The 21,200-nt window shown below is 37.3% G+C and overlaps 1 protein-coding gene across 1 annotated transcript in view; it reads left to right on the top strand.

The window, feature by feature from the left end:
- Positions 1-21,200, top strand: part of LOC126259932 (uncharacterized) — a 269,463-nt gene that overhangs the window by 50,164 nt on the left and 198,099 nt on the right. The window contains exon 3 of the mRNA XM_049957024.1: positions 9,753-9,847. The gene's annotated coding sequence lies outside the window, so the exon portion shown is untranslated. The remainder of the gene's footprint in view (positions 1-9,752; positions 9,848-21,200) is intronic.

The following is a 21,200-nucleotide window of genomic DNA, read 5'->3' on the forward strand; positions in this document are numbered from 1 at the left end:
GTTCCCGTATGCGAACATCAGAAACGTTCTGTGCTATTGCATCACGCACCATAGTATCTGAATAAGGAAGTCCACATTCGCATTCAAACGCACACTCCCTAGTAAGTCCTTGCAATGTCGCAACCCACTCCCTATTAGTCTGACCGGCCGTACGTTTTGTACGAAAGAACGTATACCTTTTTGCAATGACATTCACTGTTTCCTTGAAATAGGCATCTAAAGCAGACAAAATTTCTTCGTAGGACAGAGTTGCTACGTCGCGCCGGGGAAACAACTTCACCACCACTCGGTAGGTGGACACACCGACACAAGAAAGCAAAAACGGCTGCCGCTCATTACCTTGAATTCTGTAGGCGGCTAGATGAAAGCTGAACTGGCGGGACCACTCCTGCCATGACTCCTGGGTTGCGTCAAAGGGTCTGAATTGAGGTGCAACAGCATGTTGTGGCTGCGGTAACGATGAAGCGGCGGCGGCCGCATCGGTGTGCAGCGCACGTTGACCCTGGACGAGCTGTCCAAGAGCATCCAATAACGCCTGCGTCTGCTGATTCTGCAAGCGATAAAATTCGGACAGTACATCTGGAGATTGTGGCGAAGCCATGACACAAAGAAATTAGGGCAAAGTAAAACACAAGAGCCTTTGTAGACTCGTCGCCATGTGATGTGTCGGCAGCTGGGCCAACACCTTGTAAATAGAGGTGGCTTAAAGGGCACGCGAGACTAACGCCGACGGGCGTGAAGTACTGGAACAGGATACGTAATTAATGCTATGAAGAAAAGAATGGAGCTTCTCATATACTTATCTTTAATTTCTTCTTGTACATCTCTATGGTGAACACAAGTGAGACTCTAATTACAATCACTGTAAGGCTAATGGCGCCTTGCTAGTTCGTAGCCATTAACTTAGCTGAAGGCTATTCTGTCTCTCGGCTAATGAGAGAGAAAGGCTTCGTACGTCTAGTCGCTAGCACTGTCGTCCGTACAACTGGGCTGAGTTCGAGTCAGTCTCTCGAGACCTGCCTTGTGGTGGCGCTAGGTTTGCGATCACACAGTGGCGACACGCGGGTCCGACATGTACTACAGGACCGCGCCGATTTAAGCTACCACCTAGGACGTGTAGTGTCTGGCTGTGACACCACAAAAACAGTGCAACATATTCAATTTTTTTCTAAAAAATTACTTTCCTGCACAACCTACCTGGCAACAAGCTTTGCAGACATTATCTGACCAGCCTGAATATATATTGTATATGAAATTTGAATATTAGTTAAATCTTTGTTTTTACACATGTCAAAATTTAGGACTGTGTGAGCTCAGTAATCAAAAAATTCATTTTAAGATTAAAATTGATTCTTTTCAAATATTGAGAGTGGAAATGGAAAATTGTTAAAAGTGCCATTTTTTTCACAAAATATTTTTTCAGTGCTACAATTTTTTTGTACTCTATTGCAAGTCCCTAGCTTAGTTCAAATATGAAATTGGTGGAGAAAATGTTTCAAACATTAATTACTAGATGGCATATGGTCTTTGTGCCAAACAGTGCTTAATGTTACTAGTGAAAAAGTCACAGCAAAAATGCAATTAAAAGTGATAATAAGTGTAAAGTGTGTGCTAAGAAGGTGATAAAAGGAGTTCAGTGCACAGAGTGTTGATGCTGGTTCCTCGAGAAATGCTCAAAAGTGTGCCTAGTTGCTGCTCTCAGTGAAAAATACAGCGACTCAGATAAAAGACTGTAAAGAATCCCATCTGATTGACTTCCACACCTCATGTACGGATACATGGCACCGAGCAAAAAACATCTCCCCGAGTATTGTGCAGAAGAAAATCAAAGGGGTAAGCAAAATAACTGTATCCAATCAATTCGCTGCACTGGATTTTAAAGAATGTTATGAAATACCACATGAGAAAAAGACTGTTCAGCACCCGATTGCTAATGAATACAAGACTTCTGACGTGAAAGTGCAGCAGTGTCTGCAGAAACACGAGGTGAAATTATTTGGGGACAGCCACGCACGAAACATCACAAATCTAATGTCAATGCAAGCCGGGAACAGTATAAGTATTTACAGTGAAGTAAAACCAGGGGCAAATTTCGACACAGTTACTGCTGATATAAACAATGAATGCTCCAAACTCTCAAAAAAGGACTGATCGGAGGCGCAAATGACGTAAACAAAAACAATGCCAAAAGATTCATCAAGAAACTGATCTTAGTAATACAATACTTACACTTCACCAATGTTATTGTTGCAACTCTACTACTCAGGTATGACCTGCCTGATTGGTCAGGTGTCAATACAGAAATTAGGCAAACTAATGATAAACTGAGATATTTTTGTGCTACATTTACAAACATAAAATTATTAGATGTTAGTGGCTATGAAAGGAACAGTTTCAGTGGATATGGTAGGCACCTGAATCAGCTTGGCAAAAGGGAACTTATCACAAATATAAATCAAGCTACAGAAGAAATATTTTGTGAAAAAGTCATTATTAAGCCTATAATTGCGCTGGGCGCTCCTTCACGGGGAAACTGCTAAAACGGACCAAATCTTACAGGATTTGGTCTGAAAATAACGACAAGTTTCCCGAAGAGGAAATTAAAACACACAAAAGTAAAATACAAGATCTTAATGGCTCAGAGAGGGAACAAAATAGATGTAAAGTAGGCCCACTTACCATCCTGCAAATCAACATTTGCAGCATAGGAACAAGCTTTTAGAGTTCGAACATTTTTGTAAAATAAAAAAATTTGATATACTATCTGTCTAAGAACATTGGCTTACAGAATATCAAGTAGATTTTTTCATACCTAAGGAGTACATTGTGGCAGCTATAATGTGTAGAAACAAGAGAAAAATGGAGGGGCCACAGTATTTATCAGACAATGTATACAGTTCTCTAAAATAGATGTAAGTTCATATTCCTCCGAATTAAATAGTGAATTTACTTGTATAAGACTGATAGACCAAAATATTGTAATTGTTAGCTTGTATAGATCTCCAAATGGTGATGTTAACTTATTTTTAGAGAATTTTGAACAGATGATGAGAAAAATCTTAACTCAAAACAGACCTAGCAATATGTGGTGATTCCAATATTGACTTGCTAGACACAGGAGAACTCGACACAGAAACCTTCTTAAACCTACTCAGATCACTAAATCTGTATTATACTAACAATATCCCAACACTTGGAAATGCCTGTTTGGACAATATTATAGTTAATTTTTCAAGAAACCTATATAGTGTAAGCATTGCAGATGAATGTTTAGCAGATCATGATCCTCTACTCCTAACACACCAGTATACACGGTCGGATAAGAATTATAAGGGTGCAGATAAGAAGCCAAGCATGACATGGGTTAGGGGCCAGAAAGAGGAATTTCTTAAGTTATTCACAGACTTCTCAAAAAGGTAAACTGGGACATTGTTTATGAATATGACACGGATCAATCAACTGTTGAAACTCTATTTAATAATTTCCTTAAGACATATACTGACTTATGGTACTCTTGTTCACCATTGAAAAGAAACAGTACTAAACCAAATACAAAGGGTGAGAAGCTTAAATGGTACACTGATGACAATGCTAGTATCCGGGAAAAGATGCTTTCACTTTACAAAACACATAAAAACAGTGGCAGATGAGGGACAGAACAAAATGATACTTATCATAAAGACTACCTGAAATATAAAAAAGATTACAAAGCCAACCTTAAACTTGCCAAACAAGCTGCCTGTGAAAATTACATAGAAGGAGCCTCAAACAAATGCAAGGCTGCTTGGAATATTATAAAACAAGAACATACCTCTACCCAAACACAAGATGTTCTACTTGAGCCAGAAGAGCTCAATAATTATTTTACAACTACAGTAAATGAATTAAAATAAAAAATTAAACAGTCAGACATACTAGCAACTGATATACTTGCTGATCAGCTACCTAAAGGGCATGAATTTCACTGGGACCCTGTCACACCCACAGATATAATAAATATTGTTAGAAAATTTTCAAACTCGAAAAGCATGGACTACTACTGGCTATCTAACTACACAATAAAAAGGACAATACACTTCATTTGCAATCCACTTGCTTTTATTGTGAATAAATGCCTAGAAGTTGGAGTTTTTCCTGATCAGCTTAAAATTTCCAAAGTTATACCTATATACAAAAATGGGGAAAAGACCTTCCTGAAAGCTACAGACCAGTGGCTATTGTACCAATCTTTTCAAAAATATTTGAAGCAATTTTCCACAAACAGCTAAGCAACTATTTTGAAAAGTAATACCTTCTCTGTAATAGACAGCACAGTTTTCGACAAGGGAAAAATACCACTTCTGCAGTCCTTGAAGTAGTTAATCTGACATTAACAGCATTTGAAAATAAACAAACCATCTCACTTGAACTTTGTGATCTGAGTAAGGCATTTGATTGTATCCAATTTGACATCCTACTATCCAAACTAAAGTATTATGGTATAAATAATACAGAGTTGGAAATAATCAACTCTTCCCTATATAACAGGTGACAATTTGTGTCAATCCAAAACAGGCACACTTCTATGAATAATGTCACATCTGGTGTACCTCAGGGCTCTGTCCTGGGTCCTTTCTTCTTCATTGTTGCTATTAATGATTTGCCATCTTATGTTTGGCCTGAGTCAGTTATCTGCTATGCAGACGATACAACCTTAATCAGCACACCAGAAATCACAGGGCACTCTCACCTTAACACTAAACTGGTTGTCAGCTAGCAAACGTCTATGTGATCCAGAGAAAACTCAGCATCTGCAGTTGGGACTTGCTAATGAGAACGAAAGTCCATAAAACTGCTTGGCATACACATTGATTCCAAACTTAACTGGCAGCCCCATATCAACCAGGTCTGCAAAAAGTTATCGAGGGTGTCTTATCTCATCTGGAAACTGTCTGATCTAGTGATTAACAAATATCTCAGAACGGCTTACTTTGGACTTTTTCAGTTTCATATATCTTATGGGCTGTTACTGTGGGACCACTTATGTCATGTTAGTGATGTAATACTGATGGAGGAAAAGGTGCTACGAATAAAGTACAACATTGGTCCAAGGGAACATTTCCGTCCCTTATTCATCAAATTGGAAATAATGACAGTGATAAATCTTAATATTTATACATGACTGATATATGCTAAAAATAACATAACAAAATTTAACGCCAGAAAGTGCATACACTTACATGACATCAGAAACAGAGTATTGACATTCCTAGACATAGGTTGACAAAAACAGGCAACTCTCACAAAGTGAACTGTTTGAAATTATTTAACAAATTACCACATACTGCACTCAATAGACCTTTCAATAATTTTAAAAGTAAACTGCACAAATGGTTAATAGACAATCCATACTACAGTCTCACAGAATTCGTGGGTACTTGTAACATAGAAATTGGGTTTTAAGTCTATGATTCCACTACTGTATATTGATTAATCTAGCATAAATAATTTGCACTTGTAATGTAAACCTCACTTCTTATGTATCTTGACATAATTGTAATGCCTATTTCACTGCATGTGGTCAACGGCAAATAAAGAATCTGAATCTGAATCTGAAACCTCAGGAGTTCCGAATTCCATGAGTCAAGATCTCCTCCATGTATCCCAGAATTATTTGAATGGTTAACACACAGGTTTTCATTGAACAGGCACAGCTTTTTGATCTGCACCAGAGATTTTGCAATTACAGAGAACTGAAGAAAAATGAGCAAGGTCTTTCTTCTGCAAGATTTACCCAAGATTCTTGAGTCACCTAAATTCATGAACCCATTCCATGTATTCCAATGAATTCAACTGACCCCTTTGATTTTAAAGATGTTTCTGACGTATTGTTCTCAATGCAGGTGCATTAGATCCCCAAATGCAATATGATCAAAGTGTTTCGTATGTATCCATCTTAAAGAGCTACCAGCAAATCTTATTTTGAAACAGTAGAATGGGAAAATGTAAGTGTATTCAGCAGAGGAAAGACCATGAGAGATGCATTCCATGCTGTACTCCATCTGAAAGACCAGCCATCTTTATCAGATGTGAAACAGAAAGACCTGTTTGTGATGCTACCATTTCTCCCTCAACAGCACGAGTTTACAGTAAAACTTTCAACATCTGATCCCAAGAGTTGGAGCTATGTAAGAAACAGAAGCTAGTACTACGTGATGTTTTATTCTTGAGTTTAATTTTGTTATTCTCTTGTAAAAATGTAAAATAAATGATAAATGATTTTTTTTTGACCATGTTTCTACTGATTAAAATATTACTGCTGTATTTATGTTCTTGTATTATCACAGATAAAATCAAGTGCATGTGTATTAAAGGCACTTCTAACAAAAACTTTCATATTTTCACTTAGGTCAATCAGTTTCCTGCTAAAGCGCTTAAAATAAAACATTACCAACTTGACTTCATATTTTAAGTAGAAATAAGCACACTTGCAAGATGTCAGTCCCAGCAATTTATCCTTCATGAAAATTTGGACTGTGCTTCTGAGCCACATATATTATGAGCTTCAGAAGGTACAGCTTCCAAATTTTGCATTCACCACCTACTTAACACTTGCTCTGCCCCACTGCAGTTGTCTAATGCCCAGGCATGAAGAATTATACATTGGTGAGAGTAAGAGATTTGTGAATTACCATTTTGACAATGGTATTAAGCTTTACTCATTGTGTCAGACTGTGCATTTTCTAACCTGTAGCTGGTGCCAGAGATTTCTTTGATTTGAACATTATGTTTTGACTCGCAAATGCAGTGTAAATGAATGAAACAAATTAAACAAGTAGCATAGCACTATTCACTTATTAACATTGCTGTTGTAAATTATTTTCTTTGTATTTTAAAGCTGCCACTGTTAAAGTAAAGTACATTTACAGGAGATGCACTATTCTTAAACATGATTGGCATGATTTAATTGTAAATCAAAACTCATGAACTTCATTTCATGATGATTGTTCAATTGCGTAGGTATACTTATTTAGATTTTTAGGCATATACGTAGCTACAGACTACCATTATGAGGATATTGTTAAAATAATATTGAACTTATGTGGGCGTGAGGTTGACATGTTACATACTCATATTACTTACTATTTTTGACATGTAATAAAGTGTTCTCGAACAAGATTTTCACCTTCCCTCCTCATCCCAACCCCTCAACATCTCGCCAATAGGAGGGTACTCATTGTCTCTCTACAATACAGTTCTTTTCTGCTCGGGCATTAGACAGCTGTAGTGAGTTGGAGAGCGCGACTAATAACCAGCACATGCAAAAGTTTAAAAGCTGTACTTCACTATCAGAATTAAGGCCCAAATTTTTGTGTGGGATCGATTTCTGGAGTTAATATATTGCATTTGCAAGTGTGCTCTTTCTTATTAAAACATGAAGTAAAGTTGGTGATGATCCCTTGTTAGAATGTTCTTAATAAATTATTTATTTACTAATTTGTTCTCGCTTCCCATGCCCGGGTTCCCGGGTTCGATTCCCGGCGGGGTCAGGGATTTTCTCTGCCTCGTGATGACTGGGTGTTGTGTGATGTCCTTAGGTTAGTTAAGTTTAAGTAGTTCTAAGTTCTAGGGGACTGATGACCATAGATGCTAAGTCCCATAGTGCTCAGAGCCATTTGAACCATTTACTAATTTGTTGTTTTATTTTTTGGAGTGATTATGAGGGCAGCTTAATTCTGTGGTATCAGAATACCTTCTCAGTTTTTGTATACAAATAAGTTCTGTACAAAAAGACATACACTTCCTTTTATTTTTTTTTATTCTCCTGACAAATGAGACACACAGTGCTTAGACAATTTTCCATTTCTATTCTTCATTTGTCTAACATTGTTTTTAAATCATTAGTTTTCTCTGTTTGGGTAACAATATTTAAAAGGCAATTGTACAGGCACATTACCATGCACTTACCACTTCTCTTAATGACTTACCCAGTGTTGTACTGCTCTGTTTCCAATAGTTACTTCATTCATTTTAAAGTAGTTCTTCATAATGTTTTTCAAACTATTTTTCCCTGTGTAAATGTACCCTGCATTTATCAGTATATCGATAGCTCTTTTCTGTCGCATTTCATTTGCATTCATTGACCTTCCTCACAACTCTGTTCTATATGACATAATTGAGTGGAAGTGCAGATAGCAAAATAATTTGAGAACTTTGCAGTAACAATATGAGCTAATTTTTGTAACTAATAGCAAACTGCCTTTAGTCTATGACTTAGACTACTGATATTCTCTGTCCATACTAATTTGTTATCCAGATTGAGACCCAAAAATGTTCTCATTTGTGTCTGACATTAACACACTGTGTTTGCTTTGGTTCTTTTTAAAACTGATGAATTTTTGTATCTGCTAGTTATGGCTAAACCATTTATCTACTTGAATTGGAACTCTTTCAGCTGCTTGAACAGTTTCTTCCAGAATTTTCCCTCACTGAGGATAAAGGTGTCACTTGCAAATAGGATGAATTTCTTGTTGATACCCTCAGGTAAATCACTGATGTACACTAGTAAGAGTGGTGCCCCAGTACACGTCCCTGTGACACTGTATTGGATCTTTCTATATCTGAGAAGCGTGTATCACTCTTTTCTTCTTTTGTTACTATCAGGTACCTTTATGTCAAGATTTTATCTGTTCATGTTCAGTTGGCCCCCCACCAAAAATAATTTTAACTTTTCTGTAAGGATCTTATGATTTACTAAGTCAAAAGCTTTTGACAGGTCACAGAATATCGCAATTGTTAAGTCATCTCTAAACAGTGTACTCGACAAGTTCTTTGTGCTGCTGAGATAGTTGCTGGTGGTCCCCCCACCCCCACCCCCTCCACCCCAAAGACGTTTTGGATAGTGATAATACCCTCGAAAGTTTTCAAGTCCAAGGGAGTATTCCTTCTGTCTCATTAGTCATATTGGTAATGGTCCATCAAGAAAGTCAGATGACATTCTTATCATTATATGGGGTTTTTGCGTTTCTAACTTACTTGACTCTTGCATTTTTACTTCATTAGTTGGTAACAGATAATGGTATTTCTGTTAAACAAGTGGCATTAGTTGCTGCTTCGATATGGTGCTTTATCAACTACTGCAATCATCTATGAAATTTTCATTAAATGCAGTTGATACCAATTCTGAGTTATTTTATAAAGACTCATGCTATCCGATTTCCTTAGAGTTACTGTTTTTAAACCTTGCCTGCCCTGTTCCTTTTTTGCTGACCTGACACACTGTTTTAGACTCAATCTCTGAGTTCATAATAGCCGTCTCAGCTGCCAATTTCTTTGCACATTTCACTACTTTGCTGTACATAATTCACCATGGTACCATTTGAAACTTAAGCAATTTGTTTGATGTTTACTGATTCTATGGCAAATTATAATACTTTTACAAAGTACAGTGATACCCTTTGTAGTCCAGTTACTTTCTTTTTTTAAATGTTGACTTTACATGTTTTACTTTATATACTGGTATTTTACTTCATATACTTTACTTTATATACTTTACTTCTGGTGGAGGATGTTTGATTAATATATTCACAATATAATATTATGAAACAGCTATAATTATTGGCAATGTCTTCCACATTGAGGATTTCTCTCAAACTTTCATTTACCATATTACACTTCAGAGTACTTACACTATTATTGTGCAGTTGTTGCTACATAATAATGTGATTCTTTGTATGTTTTGTTTTGTGGTAATAATGTGTTTTTGTTATCAGATTCTTTCATCTACTGTATGCTGGGTGTAACATAATCATAGCAGTAGCAATATTGTGGTGACTCAAGTATATGCACTGATCTGGACAACTGTCAGGTGATTGGTTAAACAATAATGACAGTATGTTGTGTATTGTTTGTTTCTCTTTCTATGGATGAACACTTAGTCTTTCTATTGCTTAGTTTTACTTGGTTAAGCTATTTTTACCATCCTCATTAAGCATCTTTGAACATATGCTGCAATTTTTACAAACTTACCAAAAGAGTGTGATGATAGTGAGTGCTATGTGTCATAAAGAGTGTTTATGAGGCCAGTGCTCAACAAAACACAGAAGTGTTGGTGTATCCACAGTGCTTAATAGCACTTTACAAATACAAAAAAAATGTCATGATGATAGGTATTTTGTGCATGATTATTACTCTCTTTATTGTGATGCCACGGATAGGTTTTGTAAGGTGTGGCTCTCTGCTTTTTGGTTATTGGAATGAGTTTGTTGTGCTAAGGTTATTAAGTTTTGCTTGTCATTTCTGATGTGACAATTGCATTCAAATGAATCAAAGCAATTCCATTTCTGTTACATCTAATTTCTAGCATATTTAATCTTTTAATCTTTTTGGTTTTAATATTTGTCCTTAAAAACAATCTGGTTGTTGATCCCAACATGAACTACACATATGAGTCTTGTGAGCTATTTCACCTACATGTTACTTTGCAACTCTTTGCTTCCCAAGCACAGCTGCATGTAAACTTTGTATCATGTGAAGTTTGTGTCTAATATGGTTTACATCCATCACACTAACATTTACATATTTTCTCAAATTGCTAATTTGCTGGACTTATTTCTTGGTTTGTGCATAACTCCTGTGGTGTATTGTAATATTGTGGGGTCTTCAGTAGTAAATTCTTAATGTGAGCCACATGACTAAAACTTTTCTTCAGTTTCCAGAATGCTATCGTTGTTCCGCTCTTGTAGACGTCATCCATTCAAAGGTAACATACCAGTTTCTGACAGGTTCAAGAGTCTCCCAATTTCAGTGAACATTTCTCTATATGTGATGAATCCATTTTCCCTCACAGTAGAAGAGTCATTTATCTGCATCTACACATATACTTTGCAAGCCACAATAGGAGCAGGGTACTTCTGGTACAGCCATATTTTCCACTTTCCCATTAGATTCCTGAATGGCGCTTGAGAAAATTCATTCTAAGTAAACCTCCATGTGAGCTTTAACATATCCAATTCAATCATCATCATCATTTCATGTGATGCATGTGCAAGCAAGTGATAAGCTGCCTGATGCACAAGACCTTCCTTGTACCATCTGCTGCTAAATTTTGTTGAACATTTCTTAATGCTCTTACATGTACTGAACGATCCAGTAAGGACATGCTCAATCATCACTGTATCTTTTCTAACTCTTCTATTAATCCATCTTGTTAAGATTCCCAGAGAGATGAGTAGTACTCAATAATTAGCTAAACAAATGTTTTGCAAGCCACTTTTTTCTTGGATGAATTCCATTTAATTAAGATTTTTCCTGTGAATCTCAGCCTGGCAGCTTTTTTGTCTTCATGCTGCTTCAGAACCATGCTGCTTTCTGGGAGCAATGAGATTGTGTGCAAATGAATTGCCATGCAAAAGTAGATACATGTTGTTTCTGTCTTTCTTTTAGTAAGTGTCATAGACTGTAGTATCCCTGATCAGTTTGTGGGGCGGCGAGTAAGAAGGGAAATATTGTTGCTGTATAAATTGTTTGCATGTTGAATCAGCTTCTGGCTTTTAGAATGTTATTAATGCTGTTTTTCGCCGTTCTCAACACTGGCTCTCTATTTACTTGTTAGCCCCCAGAAAGCGATTTAACAAAATGTGAAGCCTGTAATAAGATTTCCTAGTGCCCACTTCATATGAGAAGAATATTATAGCTGCAGCTTATAATTCTGAGGAATTAGGAGATTGTCCGGGATTTCTAATCAAAACGATTTTCCAAAATAGTTGAGTATATTCTCAAATTCACAAATAAGAAACACAAGTATCCCTACAACCTAACTAACAGAGCAGTTCAGAATCTAATGCGCTGATGCAACTACAAATGTCCGAATTAAATGTTGAAATGAATGCTCGCCATAATTTGATGAAAAATATTTCGTCAAACGCCACGCTAAATAATTGGTAGAATGTCTGTCCCGCGACGGCACGTGAAAATACGACAATACGCAAACTGAAGCTAGATAATGAAAGTCAACCCAGAATTAACACTTCACTTGAAATGATTTCATGGTTCCGCGTATCTCTAGTAACTTAATACGGCACCCGACGCTGTTTGTCGCAGTGATACCGATGCGGCGCGACTGCCGCCACAGATGGCGTGTCATTCAGCGTCTGGAGATAACTGGGGCCTTCCTTCCTCACGCAGCGCTCTTTTATATAAAGCCGCGGTGCGGACGGCTAAGGGAACGCCTGATCAAATCGGCTCTCCCGACTAGCCGCTGGGCTAGTAACGCACCACTTCAAGTTACATAATAAATAATAGCTTCTTTTGCTGATGGCCGATGAAGCTCTTAATTTAACTGTGCATTCAGCACGCAGGTAAGTATTGATAATAAAATTTTGACGTGGCTAACTTAAATATTTTGGGCGAGAGAATTAATTTAATTGCACTGCACGCAGCAGATGAGCTGTGAACTGTCCCTTTTGAGATCCGCTATCGCTATAATTTTATAGGTATTCAAAAGAAACTTCACACATCTTCCTAGTCATAGCGGACCTCCAACCTATTTAAATCTAAACATCCTAGCCTTATTTACTAGCCTACTTAATCTATCTTGCTTCCTTCAGTTTTGAGACGAAAACCAGAAAATCATGAATTTCCACTAAAATCTTAATTTGTGAAATCCAAAGTACTGTTTTTATTAAATCATTATGAAAGATGAATCTAAATATAAATTTTGAAGTCTTTAGCTCTTTTCTGTTGCGCCAATGATTTTTATAGAAAAACGTCCAAATTTCGGAAATGGCTTAAGTTATCGAACTGATATTCAACACACATTAATTTAGTATTACTTCTGACATACCAGAAAAGTTTTAGGTTATTTGCTTGATTTTTAAAGTATTGCGCAACATTTATGACGTCGGAGCTAGTTACAGCAGACTGGCTGGCACACAATGGAAACTGATGTGAATTTACTACAGCGTGAGTAGGCTGCTTCCCTACATCACCCTCTACTTAAATTTTTTTGTTTATGAATGTTAATGAATGAAAAAAAATTTAATTACAAAAAGGGAAGCAAGAGTACAGCGTAAATTCCTATGAAAAGTTGAAATTGAAATGTAAATATGTAGAAACATTAAAAGAAAACTGATTACCTACATTAATTATTTAAATTATGGGCATGTTCACTGCCTTTTAAAACAATGTCATTACTCAAAATTTTAAGCAAAGTCAATGAAATCTTTTGGCATACATATTGCCTTAGACAAACAAACACATACAAATTGAAAAATTATGAAAATCTTAGATACATTAAATACATTTTTACATACACAAATTCAAAGAAAATAACATGATATATAAACAGATGATTATCTCTTAGCAGTCTTTTCTAAACCTGAAAGAAAAGTTCACCCATAATTTTTACACACGTGGTTGTAGCCGCTTTGGCTGGCGTCCTACACTTCCATTCACAAGGGTAGAGGAGGGAAGTTGCTATGGTGTGCGTCCTTCACGTTCTCTCTAAATTACATGGGGAAAGGGGAGGGGTCACTGTGAGTTGTGTCCAAGTCACTCCACGCTTTCACACAGCTACCAGGCTGCCATTATCTGGTTTGTCCTGTAGAACAAACAAAAAGAGTGCCTCAGACTTTGTTCACTTAATATCTAAGGGTGGGTCACAATGAAATGGGGATATATACATTTTATCCTTCAATATGTTGCTGGAACATAGTTAACAGAACTTCTTCAATTTTTACTCTTATGGTTACTTAACTGTCATAAAATCGGTAAACAAATGGCTCAAAACGCCGTTAGTCATGTACTAGAGAAAATTTATGCTCAAGGCATATAATCGTAAATCATATTTAATCTGAATTTATTATTTCTGGGCCGGAACACTGAACCAATGCTCGGTACATTCCTAATAAATCTGTATTTTATTCACTTAGCTGACTCATCGTTGATTACCTTATTCTTAGAGATAGTATGAGTATGATTAGTGGTTGTTTTCTCAGCTTCTTTGTACATGTGAGTAACTTTTAGTAATAGTACAGTTGTGAGTGTTCAAAACACACTACGTTTAGTTGACTACTAAATCCACTTATTGGTCCTCTGCTGTTGTCAGTTCCACATCTGCAATTAGGTACTTACTTACTTTGAAGTGTATTTATGCTGAGCTAAAATAATGTTTTACGTCTGCCATTATGTTACTTATTTACTTTGCTAGTGTATGTACTTATTTAACACTCACTTTATTAATATTTAAAGCATAGGATAGCACATTTATTTCATATTCATAGTGTATTGCAGCTGATCAGTTTGCTCACGTGGCAATCCATTTCCACTCGATCGGACGCTGAAACCACAGGTAGTCTCTCTCAGACCTACCACTAAAATGCATCAAGTAATTATGGACGAGCGTAATGCTAAATTCCTTAAACCTATAGGACACCATGAGCTGCTCTGTCTCATCTAACATAAGGGTACCTATGGTCGCATTCACGCCTCAAACTCATAACCTCAATACGTGTAGGTGTATCCTGTCACACACTACACCAAAATAATGGCCAGCTCCAACCTTATAAATACTTCAGGGACGTGTTCTTCACGTCTCAACCACAAACACTGCTCAATTCTATTACACTGCCTTTCCTTGCTACACAAGGTGAGTTCATCCTTACAACTTATCTGCATATTTTTCATAACACTAAGCAATCTCTTTCTTACTATTTATTAGTTAGTTCTAATGCATACACTAGATTTCACTACCACTTCAGATCCTGCTTGTACATGAATTTGTACATCTTTTTAAAATATTATTGTGGGACCATTTCCTATAAAACAACACTTTGTACTTACAATATTACCAAGCTTCTATACATAATTGTTACTCATATACATTGTATCTTAATTACGTCATACTTCTCTATTGTTTGTCACTATTAGGTTTGTCATATCAGGTATTTTTCTTCACTTATCGGTGGATAGAATGGTTCCAGAACTCATGGCTTAATAGTCATACCGGAATATTTTAGTACTTGAGAATAAGAGCCGAAATTTTTTTTTTGATAGGAAAGATGAAGAGTGAGTGAGATCTGAAATGGGAAAGAAGATCTCACACAGCTGGGACTGCACAGCTGCCACACTGTGTAGAGGTTACAGAACAACCTCCTCCCTACAGCATTCATTAGTTGAATGCTGTCTTGATAATCATAACGGAAAATTTAATATGTTAGAAAGAAGAGGTCGAAATTTTGGTGGATAGGAAAGATGAAGAATGAGTGAGACCTGAAATGGAAAGAAGATCTCACACAGCTGGGACTGCACAGCTGCCACACTGTGTAGAGGTTATAGAACAACCTCCTCCCTACAGCATTCATTCACTACCTATGAATTTCTTTAGGTCGATCACGTTCCTGAGACCTAATAGTTTCTTACTTTTAGGGTACTCTAGCCTATATGCATTGGCATGTGGTTTTCCTATGATCCTGAAAGGTCCTTGGTAAACGAACATGAATTTCTTTGTTTCTGCATTTACTTTCTTTGATTTTTCTTTGGTTTTGACAAGGACTAATTGACCTATTTCAAAGCTAGTAGGTACAGCTTTTGCGTCATGACGCTTCTTCCTTTCCAACGCTCTTTTTCTCATATTTGCCCTAGCCTTTAGTTTCTTCTCGTCTGTGGATATTTGCGTTAGAATAGGGAATTCTACCATATCTGCAATTACATTGTGCGGTTCTTGGCCAAACATCAATTCGCAAGGTGCAAAACCAGTGGCATCATGTCTTAAGTTGTTAATTACATTCTCAAAATACTTAATGTGCTCTGCCCAACTTGAGTGTTTCCGAGCACAATAAGTTCTGCAAAGCCTATTCAATTCCCTCATAATACGTTCACTCATATTTCCTTGGGGGAAATATGCAGATATTTTCAGAGGTTTCACTCCGGCTTTAGCTAGACATTCTTTAAATCTATCAGAAGTAAATTGAGGCCCATTGTCTGACAGCAAATTCTTCGGAACGCCAACGTTCACGAAGAAATCTTTTTCCAACTTTTCAACTAATGTTTTTGAATTTGCTCTTTTAATTGGGTATAGCTTAACATATTTACTGAATCCATCCACAACAACAAAAACATGGGTGCAACCACCTCTCGAAACAGGAAGAGGGCCAAACAAATCACAAGCCAGTAATTCTAGGGTTTCAGTTGGCTCTACTGAATGCATATCTCCTTGTATTCTGGTGTTAGCAGCACGGACTTTCTGGCACACTACACAAGATGCTAGACGCTTGGCCACACGGCGGTACATGTTGTCAAACACAACCCTCTCTTTTAATTTTGCAATGCACTTCTTTGCACCGTAGTGACCATACCTCAGGTGTACGTAGTCGATTAGTAAGTCTACATGTTGTGAGGGAAAGCATAGCTTCCACTCAGAAACACCTACCTTTCTCCTTCTAAACAGAATACCTTTATGCAGACAATAGTATTGCGAAACCTTCGGATAGTTCGCATTTCCTAAATAGCTCTTTACTAATTTCAGTTGGTCATCTGCATTCTGTTCACGTCTCAAGTTCTTAATCACGCTCTTTAATGCACTTTCTTCCTTTACTTCGTGCAGTGCAAACATTCGAACTTCGTTTAGGTCTGTTGCTGTAATTCCCGCGTCATCACAGAGCTCCGCACTTCTAGATAACCCATCAGCTACCAGATTGTCTTTCCCTTGAATATATCTAACCTCAAGGTCAAACTGCTGGAGATACAATGACCATCTTACCAAACGGGAATTCCTCAACTTACAGGTCTTTAAAAAGGTCAACGCCTTATGGTCACTATAAACAATTATCTTGTGACCTAATAGATACTGCTCAAACTTTTGTACCCCAAATACAATTGCTAATGCTTCCAGTTCTGAGATGCCATAATTTCTCTCTGCTGCCTGTAAAGACCGACTTGCGAAAGCTATAGTCTTGTGTACTTCTTGTTCGTTCTCTATTTCTACTTGGAATATCTCCACAGCTATACCATAGCCACTAGCATCAACAGACATACAGAATGGTTTTTCAAAATCAGGATGATGTAAAATTGGACTATTAACTAAAGATTGTTTAAGCACCTCAAACGCCTGTTGACATTCTGCTGTCCAAACCCAAGGGGTATTCTTTTTCAGCAGGAGGTGAAGACAGGGAGCATTAAAAGCCTGATCACTAACAAAACGCCTATAGAAGCCGAAAAGACCGAACATTGATCTCAACTGCTTCTTGTTTCTGGGGGCCTCAAATTTTTCAATAACTGCTAGCTTGCCCGGGTCAGGCAGAATACCTTTTCCACTTATCCTATATCCCAAGAAACCTATTTCCTCTTTAACGCACTCTGTCTTTTCAATCTTTAGTTTCATACCACCTCTCTCAATAGCCTCAAACACTTCCTCTAATAAAGCTATGTGTTCTTCCCAGGTAGGAGTTGCTATTAACAGATCATCTATGTAGACTGTTATTTTATTACTTAAGGCTGGTCCTAAAACATGGCACATCACACGTACGAAGGCACAAACAGAGATATTAAGTCCGAAAGGTACCACACGGTATTGGTAACAAACTCCTTCGTACAAGAACACTGTGTACTTCCTTGAACTTTCCGCCAGTGGCAAATTCCAATATCCACACGTGATGTCCATAGAAGTTAAGAATTTTACTCCCCGGAATTTTTGCAATAACTCGTCCATGTTCTGCGGTCTATCACTTTCCCTAACCACTATTTCGTTCAACCAACGAGCGTCCAAGACCAATCTGACACTCCCGTCTCTTTTTGGTACAACTACAAGAGGATTATTGTACTCACTGACCGCTTTCTCAATCACACCCCACTCTAGCATTCTCTGTATCTCCTTTCGAACTGCCTCCTTCCTAGCTACATGTATTTGGTATGGCTTCCTGAAAAACACTTGGCCGGGTTTCACCTTTAATTGACATTCATAACCTCTGACTATGCCAGGTCGATCTGAAAATACCTTATGATGCCTTTTTAGAACCTGTCTCAGTTCTTCCTTTTGATTGGCTGAAATCTTATCGATTTCCTGCAATTTAGCTTCTATTTTGTCTAAAATAATTGCTTCTTCTTCTTCTTCTGTGTTTAGCTTACTTGTACTAAGATTAACACCTTCGTCCCAATATCTCCTATTTTTCAGAACTCGTATAGGCAGCTCCCAAGTTTCATCATCAGTTACTATATGTTTATCACTAAAAGGGACTGTAATTACTCCGGTTATTGGCAAGACCATTTTTAACTGGCTTCTTTCAAAGTCAACAACACTCTGATATTTTGACAAGAAATCTATGCCAATTAAAACCTCAATACTGAGATTGTTTACAATTAAACATGGATGATCAATTAAATTACCATTAACGTTAAAGGGCAGTAAAGCTTCTTGCTTTACCATTTTTGACACCTCGCCAGTAGCACCAATTATTCTTAGTCCTGATACCCTCATTACTGTAAGCTTGTCTTTACCAGGTAATGCATCAAAGGAGGACTGTGATATCGCACTCACCTCACTTCCACTGTCTAAGAGACAACGTACATTGATACCCAACATATTCACTATTATTATAGGGTGGCTTATTCTAGGTTGTACAGGTGGTTTCTCAAATTCATCTAATAGTTCCTTTTGGATTTGTCACCAACTAAAGTGATCGACATCTGTCTTCATTACATCTAGGTTACAGTGTGTAGGGGTTTCCTGAATTACATTTTCAGCTGCCTTTTCCAGTCGGTCTATTAATTTTAAATCGAAACACCGCACGACTTCATTACATTTAGTTTGCTAAACATGACCCAAATTACTGTAGTCTGAGCGATTCTGCGCCTCCAGACCGGGCATAACACTAGTTACAGCTAAACCACTTTCACCATTATCGTCGGTTTCTTTCTCAAGTGACAACTGGTCACAGCTACTGGGTTCATCGACCCTCAACAGCCTACCCTCTACATTCTCACTTATCTCCTGTCCTAAATCTATTAGTACATTATCAACATCCTGCACAGGCACTTTAGATAAGAGCACATCATCTTCATCGTAAATATAAGCATGAATTTCTTCTGCTTCTTCACCTGACAATTCAATATTTTGTAGCTCTTCCCTATCGTTACATAGCTGCGCCTTCTCTTTCTCTTCCCACTTAGAAAGCGTCTCTAACACGGTATCTATCAAATACTGTGAGTGATCTAATATTTCTGCTGTATTCTTAGGTGCTACCGACTCTTCATCCACATGTTCAGTTTGAGTATTCTGATCTGTCTTACCAATTCCCTTAACTACTGGCTTAGGAAAAGTAACCGCCTGGTGAGCGCCAGTGTCCTCATAGACGGGAACTAGTTTTCCTGCCTCGGCCTACTACTGTTTCCTTTATTTTCATTATAGTTAACTGGCATAGCATTGCTTTCCGTACTGTGGTTTACCTGCATAATTTTGTTTGGCACAACATTACTGTCATTTGGATGCCATTGTTGGTTCTGATAATTATTTCCCCATTTCCTACCTCTCTTAGGATGGCGAACACCTACGGTTCTGATGTTTACATTGCCATTTTGCTCGTTCCTAAAATTACTATTATTGTTATTGGCATTTCTGTTATTACATGCTTGCTCCTCATTGGCAGCAACACGTTCTACACGTTCCAGATATTCAATGAAACGATTCAGATTATCTCTAGGGGCAGATATAATTCTAGTTTGCCAGTACCATGGCAGTTTGGCTTCAAGACCTAGTATAATCATTTCAGGTTTCAGCTTTTCGTCCAAATGTGACAAACGTGAAATCCATGACCTAGCAAACTCTTTAATGGATTCCTTGCCTGCATTGAAGCGTTTTCCACTCCAAAATTCTCTCAATACTTCATTTTGCTTATTGCTAGACCAATACTCATTAATAAAAGCAGTTTTAAACTCCGCTAATGTTTTACACTTCAACATAACATCAGCTGACCAACGCATGGCGTCACCTGCTAAATGGCTTCTAATAAATGAGATTTTCTCTCGTTCAGACCAAGTTGGTGCAATCACATCTTCAAAATCGTTCCAGAAATCTAGCGGGTGGATATTTTTATCTGGATCGAACCGCAAGAACTGCCGACACCCGATAAAAGCGGCGTTTGCAGCTACAACTTGTTGTATACTACCATTACCAGAAGCTACTGAAGCTACTTTACTCTCAAGGTTAGCAATGTTAGTACTGATATTTTCTACTTTCATTTCCACATTATCTACTCTTTGTACAATATGAGTAGTATCAGTTTTGATTTCATCTATGTCTGCTTGACATATGTTGACTTTAATATTAACATCTTTAAACCTATCTGAGCACAGTTCAGATTCTGCCTCGATCTTTTCTGTTAACTTGTGCTCCAGCTTCGCATCTTCCATTTGGAAGTCTTTGCGAACCTCAGCAACTTCGGATTTTACTGTTTTATACATTTCTGAAAATTGTTGAGCAACCTTTTTCTTAATATCCTCATGATTGTAGTCAATTTTATAATTCAAACTGTCTAGATCCTCTTTCAACTTATTGCAACCAGCCTTGAAGGTAACGTCCATTACTTCCAATCGTTTATTAAAATTAGTTTGGCTGGCCATAATATCATACTTTAATTCAGCATTACTGCTTTTGACCTCAGTTATTTCAGACTTTCATTCAGCATTACTGCTTTTGACCTGTTCACTTATTTCAGACTTTAATTCAGCATTACTGCTTTTGACCTGTTCACTTATTTCAGACTTTAATTCAGCATTACTGCTTTTGACCTGTTCACTTATTTCAGACTTTAATTCAGCTGTCATTTTAGCATTACTGGCAGCTATTCCTTGTAATATAACATTTAAATCAACAGCCCCAGCATCTTTGGGTTGTTCACTAGCTGGCTTTTTATCACACTCAGGTGACGAAAAACTAGCTCCAATACCAGAATCATCAAAACTAAATGAAACTTCTGATTGATCAGTCATATATAACTTCTCCTGTTTAAACTCTACCATCTCTGATGGTTGGTTCATTTTTAATTCATCAGAGAAACTATCATCCAATAAATTAACAATTTCTGGTTTCTGTTTTACTACAGGGGTCTCTATTATTGAATCATTGCCCCTTCGCACACTACTGTCAGGAGACAATACTTCATATTTCACTTTAACATTACTACTTTCATGCATGTTTATACTTGAAACGTTGTATGAATTTACAGGTC

The sequence above is a fragment of the Schistocerca nitens genome, chromosome 5 (assembly GCF_023898315.1).
Source record: "Schistocerca nitens isolate TAMUIC-IGC-003100 chromosome 5, iqSchNite1.1, whole genome shotgun sequence".
Classification (NCBI taxonomy): domain Eukaryota; kingdom Metazoa; phylum Arthropoda; class Insecta; order Orthoptera; family Acrididae; genus Schistocerca; species Schistocerca nitens.